Genomic DNA, 9893 nt, shown 5'->3' on the forward strand with positions numbered 1-9893 from the left:
TTTTTATAGTTTTTTTTCAAATGATTTGCAAAATATAATGGAAACATCGAAAACAGATTTTCAAGAATACACTTTTAATTTTTTAACCGTCTGCGGTTATCAATATCAATCTTCATGGTGCAAAGTTTGTTTTTATAATTTCAAATGTTTTAAAATTTTACAACTGATTCTACTCACCTTTCTCGAAAGTAATCCGTCGGAGTTATCATTCTGGGCCAATCAAAACTGAATCACTATCTAATCCACTTGGAAATTTAATTTCACTGTCACAGCTTAGATTCAACTATCGAAATCAAGCGAATGTTTCCGCGATCCGGATCGAACTCGACTGACAAAAACGTGAACTGCTGCTGGAAAATTCCAAATTTCCTGCTCAAACTGGACCATTCACAAAATTCACAATCAGATCGGGTAATCGGACGATCAATCAAATTTCGGGTGACACTTGGACTGCCAACAACAATCGTTTGCTTCTATTTACAGCCTTAGAAACAGTTGCTCGATTGATTCGCGTAAACAAACCGAAACCGAATGAATCGCCTAAATCTTCCTCTAAGCTGCCGTTGTAAAATGTAAGAACCGTGAAATGACTTGGTATCGGTGTTTGGACTTATCTTATCGCGTGAGAAACCTGAGGACGACTTAAATTGCTTATTTAGCTTTTTCGATTTGTTTGTTTCCTATCGGCTGATCGGTCTATCTGGTAAAGGTGTGTTTTTTTTTTTTGGTTCGTTTGTCTGTCTTTCTGTTTATTTTCGCTATCCAGACTAATCTGGAGCGAATATAGGGCATCTTCTCGGGACTGAATTGCACTTTATTGGTCGTACCGCGTCGGTGTCAGCGAGTAAATGCCAATTAGCAATTGGTCGCTAAAATTTTGTTGCGAAGGTTCACGGAAAATTACCCATCATTATGACTTCCAGCCTCATCTGGTTGTAGAAGATAAAGGTTTACTCTAGAAAACTAGCTAAAACTATTGTAAAGAAAAAAAGGGTAAGTAGAAGAGAAAAAAATGACCAAACAAAAATTAAAAAAAAAATCAAAAGTCGTTATTATCATTTTTTAATCTCCTTAATTTTTGTCACATTTGTCAACCTTGTCAATTTTGTCATTACTGTCACTTTGTCTTTTTTTTCAGTTTTGTAAATTTTGCAAAAAATTTTTTTTTTCATTTTGTCGTTTGTGTTTTTCATGTCAGTTTTGTCATTTTTCTTTTATTCATTATGTCTGAATTTCTATATCCATCAACATCTGATGTCTGATGTCTGATGTCTGATGTCTGATATCTGATGTCTGAGTCTGATGTCTGATTTTCATTTTCTTATGTTTGATGTCTGATGTCTGATGTCTGATATTTGAAGTATGATGTCTGTTGTCTGATGTCTGATGTCTGATGTCTGATGTCTGATGTCTGATGTCTGATGTCTGATTTCTGATGTCTGATGTCTGTTGTCTGATATCTGATGTCTGATATCGGATGTGTGATTTGTGATGTCTGATATCTGATGTCTGATATCTGATGTATGATATCTAAGTCTGATGTCTGTTGTCTGATGTCTGATGTCTGATGTCTGCTGTCTGATGTCTGATGTCTGATGTCTGATGTTTGATGTCTGATGTCTGATGTCTGATGTTTGATGCCTAATTTCTGATATCTGATGTCTGATGTGTGATTTGTGATGTCTGATGTCTGGTATCTGATGTCTGATATCTAAGTCTGATGTCTGTTGTCTGTTGTCTGATGTCTGATGCCTAATGTCTGATGTCTGATGTCTGATGTCTGATTTCTGATGTCTAATGTCTGTTATCTGATATCTGATGTCTGATATCTGATGTGTGATTTGTGATGTCTGATGTATGATATCTGATGTCTGATATCTAAGTCTGATGTCTGATGTATGATATCTGATGTCTGATATCTAAGTCTGATGTCTGATGTCTGATGTCTGTTGTCTGATGTCGGATGTCTGAAAGCTGATGTCTGATGTCTGATGTCTGATGCCTGATGTCTAATGTCTGATATCTGATGTCTGAGTCTGATGTATGATTTTCATTTTCTTATGTTTGATGTCTGATGTCTGATATTTGAAGTCTAATGTCTGATGTCTGATGTCTGATGTCTGATGTCTGATGTCTGATGCCTGATGCCTAATTTCTGATATCTGATGTCTGATGTGTGATTTGTGAGGTCTGATGTCTGATATCTAAGTCTGATGTCTGTTGTCTGATGTCTGTTGTCTGATGTCTGATGTCTGATGTCTGATGTCTGATGTCTGATGTCTGATGTCTGATGTCTGTTGTCTGATGTCTGATGTCTGATGTCTGATGTCTGATGTCTGATGTCTGATGTCTGATGTCTGATGTCTGATGTCTGTTGTCTGATATCTGATGTCTGATGTCTGATGTCTGAAGTGATGTCTAATGTCTGATTTCAGATTTCTGATGCCTGATGTCTGATGTCTGATATCAGATGTCTGATGTCTGATATCTCATTCTGATATCTGAAATCTGATGATTAATGTCTGTTGTCTGATGTCTGATATCTCATTTTGATATCTGAATTCTGATGATTGATGTCTGTTGTCTGATGTCTGATGTCTGATGTCTGATGTCTGATGTCTGATGTCTGATGTCTGATGTCTGATGTCTGATGTCTGATGTCTGATGCCTGATGTCTGATGTCTGACGTCTGATGTCTGATGTCTGCTGTCAGATGTCTGATATCTGATATCTGATGTCTGAAGTCTAATATCTGCTGTCTGTAGTCTGGTGTGTGATATCTGATGTCTGATGTCTGATGTCAAAACCATTAAATTTTATCCATTGATGAAAATTTCAACAATCTTTAACCTAAAATCGAGGAATAAGTTTGGATTTCAATGCTATTCTTTCATTTTATTGGAAGGTTAACAAGACTCACAATTTCAAAGTTTCAATTCACAAGTTCCAAGTCAAAATTTCAAAAGTTACAAGTAACTACAACGCAGTCAACAACAAAAAGTCAAGTCAAAAAATACCAAAAGTTGCATCCCCTGAAACCGTAGTTCATATTTATTTGCCATAAATAGTAGATAACAATTTTACCCGTTTTTTTTTTCTTCGCTTCAAATCCCCTTTCATTTTTTCTCCGCCCACCAACAGCGCTCGTTAAACTTTCGTTTGCCAAATCCATGGAGCTGTAAGAGTTAAATAATGGAAGATTATTGATGATGTTCCTTTTTTCGAAAGAGGATTTCCTTTTTTTCCTGTCTTCGACGATAACTATTGTGTAAATGGTTGAAGGAGGAGTTTTCCCTCAACTGGGATCTTTATTTTTGGTCCTTCTTGGCAGAATGTAGTTAGTTGGAAATGTTTCCGAAAAGGGGAAAAATCAAGAAAAAAGGACTGCGAGCAGATAAAAGGGTGAAAATAAGATAAATTTATAAAGCTGCCCTCCGTTTTGTGATGTTGGGTGATTTCGTACCTTCCTTTTGATTCTATGTAGCTTAACGGATCTGGAAAACATCTTTTCCTTTCGTTTTGTGGGTGTGTAGAGATATGTGAAATTTGGATGTAAACTTAACTCTCCAATGAATTTTTCGGATGCTTTGACTTGACTCGCTTTGCCAGGTGTAAGGGGTTTTTCAACCTTTTGAAGCAGTAACGGTTTGTTTAGGATCTTCGCGTTGTAAATATTTGATAAGTCGCATCGATTCTGCTGACCCTAATTTTATCGAAATACTTCAACCTTAGTTTGGAGTGGAGCAGAAGACTGAAAAAATTCCAAGAAAGGTGACGGTCAAGGATACTCTTAAATTGGTTGTTAATTCTTGTTTAAAAATTTAAGCTCCCACAGCGCAAAAAAGCGAATTGGTGTCAAAATATGATTAAAGTTCTCCTTTTTTGTAGCACCAATGTAAGCCGGACCAGCTCAAGAAACCAGTTGGAAGCCCCGGATTGGATGGCTAATTGTAAATATTTACTGAAGCTAAACCGACAAAGCTTCCAGCAGAAATGAAAGAAAAATTCATCGTTATCCAGGAGAAAGTCAAGCTAAAGGAGCGAGGGCGAGGATTTTCCAACAATAAACTTCTAGCTTTACTGGGCGAACGTTCCTTTCCGTTTTTGCTTCCTGGGGTGAGTTTTAAGACGACGATGGAAAGATTGTTAGACGGCGGAAATGTTGATTAAATTGTTTGTAGTCCAACAGAAAGACCTCTTCTCTTCCTTCCCGGCATCACTTCCAACAGTCCGGAAGCTGTTTTCACGGTTAATTACAAACACAAACACGCTTCAATTTCGTTCAACACAGGACAGGACAGCATCGTTCCTGATAATTTACAGCCTCCGGACCCCAAAGTTGGTTGCTCCCAGGATAAACTGCTTGGGGTAGGTCCGGTCACTTTTCTTAACAGGATTCCGATTTGTCGTCCACCCGCCTTAAGAAACTCAGCTCAGAAGAAGTGGAACGAACGAAAGAACAATCTCGATGAGTTAATGACTTTTTCCGGACAATCGGTGAAAAGCTGATCGTTCAAGATGACACTTAACACGGCACGCGATGCTTTCCTGATAGTCAATCGAGAGACTAGGAAAATGTTTTCTAGATTTAATTGTTTTAGAGCTTATCTTTTTTCAAGCTACAAAGTCTTAAAAATGACAGAAAACAAAATAAAACAATAATCATTAATGAATTCAACAATCAATTTTGATATCATTTTCCCCATTTTTGTATCAATTTTGATTCATTTATACTACAGTTTTTCATATTTTTGCCTCATTTTTAAATTATACTTTAATAATTTTGGTCATATTTTCATCCCATTTTTGCCTCACTTTGCCTCATTTTGTTAATTTCAATCATTTCTAAAAATTTTAGCTAATTGTCCCTCATTTTGCCTAATTTTTCCTAAATTGCCTAATTTTGCTAGACTTTGTTTCAATAAGATTCAGCATGCTAATTTTTTTGTAATTTTAAAGTTTTCGAAATTTATGTATTTTTGTAAATTTTGTCATTTTAAATTTTTGCCCTTTTTGTCGGTGTTTTCGTTTTTCTCACTAATGTCATTTTGTAATTTTTTTTCATTTTTGTCATTTTTGTATCATTTTTGTACCATTTTTGTTTAATTTTTGTATCGTTTTTGTATCATTTTTGTATTATTTTGTATCATTTTTGTGTCAGTTTTGAATCATTTTTGTATCCATTTCTTATCATTTTTTCATCATTTTTGTACCACTTTTGTATCAATTTCGTATCACATTGTATCATTTTTGTATCCTTTTTGTATCATTCTTGCATCATTTTTGTATCATTTTTGAATCGTTTCTGTATCTGTTGTATCATTTTTGTAACCATTTTTTTTGTATCATTTTTGTAACCATTTTTTTTTTTTCATTTTTGTATCATTTCTGTATCATTTATGTATCATTTTATATCATGTTTGTATCATTTTTGTATCAATATTGTGTCATTTTTGAACCAGTTTTGTATCCTTTTTGAATCATTTTTGGTAAGTTTTTGTTTCATGTTGAATACCCTATTATATCATTTTTGTGTCATTTTTGTGACGTTTTTGGATTATTTTTGTATCACTTTTGTAGCATTTTTGTATCAGTTTTGAATCATTGTCATTTTTGCCATTTTTGTCATTCTTGTCATTTTTATCATTTTTGTAATTTTTGTCAATCTTGTCATTCTCGCCATTTTTGTCATTTTTGTAATTTGTGTCATTTGTGTCATTTTTGTCATTTTTGTCATTTTTGTCATTTTTGTCATTTTTGTCATTTTTGTCATTTTTGTCATTTTTGTCATTTTTGTCATTTTTGTCATTTTTGTCATTTTTGTCATTTTTGTCATTTTTGTCATTTTTGTCATTTTTGTCATTTTTGTCATTTTTGTCATTTTTGTCATTTTTGTCATTTTTGTCATTTTTGTCATTTTTGTCATTTTTGTCATTTTTGTCATTTTTGTCATTTTTGTCATTTTTGTCATTTTTGTCATTTTTGTCATTTTTGTCATTTTTGTCATTTTTGTCATTCTTATTATTTTTGTCATTTTCGTCATTTTGGTAGTTTTTATCATTTTTGTCATTTTTGTCACTTGTCATTTTTGACACTTTTGTCATTTTTGTCATTTTTGTCATTTTTGTCGTTTTTGTCATTTTTGTCATTTTTGTCATTTTTGTCATTTTTGTCATTTTTGTCATTTTTGTCATTTTTGTCATTTTTGTCATTTTTGTCATTTTTGTCATTTTTGTCATTTTTGTCATTTTTGTCATTTTTGTCATTTTTGTCATTTTTGTCATTTTTGTCATTTTTGTCATTTTTGTCATTTTTGTCATTTTTGTCATTTTTGTCATTTTTGTCATTTTTGTCATTTTTGTCATTTTTGTCATTTTTGTCATTTTTGTCATTTTTGTCAGTTTTGTCATTTTGTCATTTTTGTCATTTTTGTCATTTTTGTCATTTTTGTCATTTTTGTCATTTTTGTCATTTTTGTCATTTTTGTCATTTTTGTCATTTTTGTCATTTTTGTCATTTTTGTCATTTTTGTCATTTTTGTCATTTTTGTCATTTTTGTCATTTTTGTCATTTTTGTCATTTTTGTCATTTTTGTCATTTTTGTCATTTTTGTCATTTTTGTCATTTTTGTCATTTTTGTCATTTTTGTCATTTTTGTCATTTTTGTCATTTTTGTCATTTTTGTCATTTTTGTCATTTTTGTCATTTTTGTCATTTTTGTCATTTTTGTCATTTTTGTCATTTTTGTCATTTTTGTCATTTTTGTCATTTTTGTCATTTTTGTCATTTTTGTCATTTTTGTCATTTTTGTCATTTTTGTCATTTTTGTCATTTTTGTCATTTTTGTCATTTTTGTCATTTTTGTCATTTTTGTCATTTTGTAATTTTTGTCATTTTTGTCATTTTTGTCATTTTTGTCATTTTTGTCATTTTTGTCATTTTTGTCATTTTTGTCATTTTTGTCATTTTTGTCATTTTTGTCATTTTTGTCATTTTTGTCATTTTTGTCATTTTTGTCATTTTTGTCATTTTTGTCATTTTTGTCATTTTTGTCATTTTTGTCATTTTTGTCATTTTTGTCATTTTTGTCATTTTTGTCATTTTTGTCATTTTTGTCATTTTTGTCATTTTTGTCATTTTTGTCATTTTTGTCATTTTTGTCATTTTTGTCATTTTTGTCATTTTTGTCATTTTTGTCATTTTTGTCATTTTTGTCATTTTTGTCATTTTTGTCATTTTTGTCATTTTTGTCATTTTTGTCATTTTTGTCATTTTTGTCATTTTTGTCATTTTTGTCATTTTTGTCATTTTTGTCATTTTTGTCATTTTTGTCATTTTTGTCATTTTTGTCATTTTTGTCATTTTTGTCATTTTTGTGATTTTTGTCATTTTTGTCATTTTTGTCATTTTTGTCATTTTTGTCATTTTTGTCATTTTTGTCATTTTTGTCATTTTTGTCATTTTTGTCATTTTTGTCATTTTTGTCATTTTTGTCATTTTTGTCATTTTTGTCATTTTTGTCATTTTTGTCATTTTTGTCATTTTTGTCATTTTTGTCATTTTTGTCATTTTTGTCATTTTTGTCATTTTTGTCATTTTTGTCATTTTTGTCATTTTTGTGTTTTTGGCATTTTTGTCATTTTTGTCATTTTTGTCATTTTTGTCATTTTTTGTCAGTTTTGTCATTTTTGTCATTTTTGTCATTTTTGTCATTTTTGTCATTTTTGTCATTTTTGTCATTTTTGACATTTTTGACATTTTTGTCATTTTTGTCATTTTTGTCATTTTTGTCATTTTTGTCATTTTTGTAATTTTTGTCATTTTTGTCATTTTTGTCATTTTTGTCATTTTTGTCATTTTTGTCATTTTTGTCATTTTTGTCATTTTTGTCACTCTTGTTATTTTTGTCATTTTCGTCATTTTCGTCATTTTGGTCATTTTTGTCATTTTTGTCATTTTTGTCATTTTTGTCATTTTTGTCACTTTTGTCATTTTTGTCATTTTTGTCATTTTTGTCATTTTTGTCATTTTTGTCATTTTTGTCATTTTTGTCATTTTTGTCATTTTTGTCATTTTTGTCATTTTTGTCATTTTTGTCATTTTTGTCATTTTTGTCATTTTTGTCATTTTTGTCATTTTTGTCATTTTTGTCATTTTTGTCATTTTTGTCATTTTTGTCATTTTTGTCATTTTTGTCATTTTTGTCATTTTTGTCATTTTTGTCATTTTTGTCATTTTTGTCATTTTTGTCATTTTTGTCATTTTTGTCATTTTTGTCATTTTTGTCATTTTTGTCATTTTTGTCATTTTTGTCATTTTTGTCATTTTTGTCATTTTTGTCATTTTTGTCATTTTTGTCATTTTTGTCATTTTTGTCATTTTTGTCATTTTTGTCATTTTTGTCATTTTTGTCATTTTTGTCATTTTTGTCATTTTTGTCATTTTTGTCATTTTTGTCATTTTTGTCATTTTGTCATTTTTGTCATTTTTGTGATTATTGTCATTTTTGTGATTTTTGTCATTTTTGTCATTTTTGTCATTTTTGTAATTTTTGTCATTTTTGTCATTTTTGTCATTTTTGTCATTTTCGTCATTTTTGTCATTTTTGTCATTTTTGTCATTTTTGTCATTTTTGTCATTTTTGTCATTTTTGTCATTTTTGTCATTTTTGTCATTTTTGTCATTTTTGTCATTTTTGTCATTTTTGTCATTTTTGTCATTTTTGTCATTTTTGTCATTTTTGTCATTTTTGTCATTTTTGTCATTGTTGTCATTTTTTGTCTTTTTTGTCATTTTTGTCGTTTTTGTCATTTTTGTCATTTTTGTCATTTTTGTCATTTTTGTCATTTTTGTCATTTTTGTCATTTTTGTCATTTTTGTCATTTTTGTCATTTTTGTCATTTTTGTCATTTTTGTCATTTTTGTCATTTTTGTCATTTTTGTCATTTTTGTCATTTTTGTCATTTTTGTCATTTTTGTCATTTTTGTCATTTTTGTCATTTTTGTCATTTTGGTAATTTTTGTCATTTTTGTCATTTTTGTCATTTTTGTCATTTTTGTCATTTTTGTCATTTTTGTCATTTTTGTCATTTTTGTCATTTTTGTCATTTTTGTCATTTTTGTCATTTTTGTCATTTTTGTCATTTTTGTCATTTTTGTCATTTTTGTCATTTTTGTCATTTTTGTCATTTTTGTCATTTTTGTCATTTTTGTCATTTTTGTCATTTTTGTCATTTTTGTCATTTTTGTCATTTTTGTCATTTTTGTCATTTTTGTCATTTTTGTCATTTTTGTCATTTTTGTCATTTTTGTCATTTTTGTCATTTTTGTCATTTTTGTCATTTTTGTCATTTTTGTCATTTTTGTCATTTTTGTCATTTTTGTCATTTTTGTCATTTTTGTCAATTTTGTCATTTTTGTCATTTTTGTCACTTTTGTCATTTTTGTCATTTTTGTCAGTTTTGTCATTTTTGTCATTTTTGTCATTTTTGTCATTTTTGTCATTTTTGTCATTTTTGTCATTTTTGTCATTTTTGTCATTTTTGTCATTTTTGTCATTTTTGTCATTTTTGTCATTTTTGTCATTTTTGTCATTTTTGTCATTTTTGTCATTTTTGTCATTTTTGTCATTTTTGTCATTTTTGTCATTTTTGTCATTTTTGTCATTTTTGTCATTTTTGTCATTTTTGTCATTTTTGTCATTTTTGTCATTTTTGTCATTTTTGTCATTTTTGTCATTTTTGTCATTTTTGTCATTTTTGTCATTTTTGTCATTTTTGTCATTTTTGTCATTCTTGTAATTTTTGTCATTTTCATCATTTTGGTCATTTTTGTCATTTTTGTCATTTTTGTCATTTTTGTCATTTTTGTCATTTTTGTCATTTTTGTCATTT

This window comes from Uranotaenia lowii, chromosome 3, assembly GCF_029784155.1.
Source record: "Uranotaenia lowii strain MFRU-FL chromosome 3, ASM2978415v1, whole genome shotgun sequence".
NCBI lineage: Eukaryota > Metazoa > Arthropoda > Insecta > Diptera > Culicidae > Uranotaenia > Uranotaenia lowii.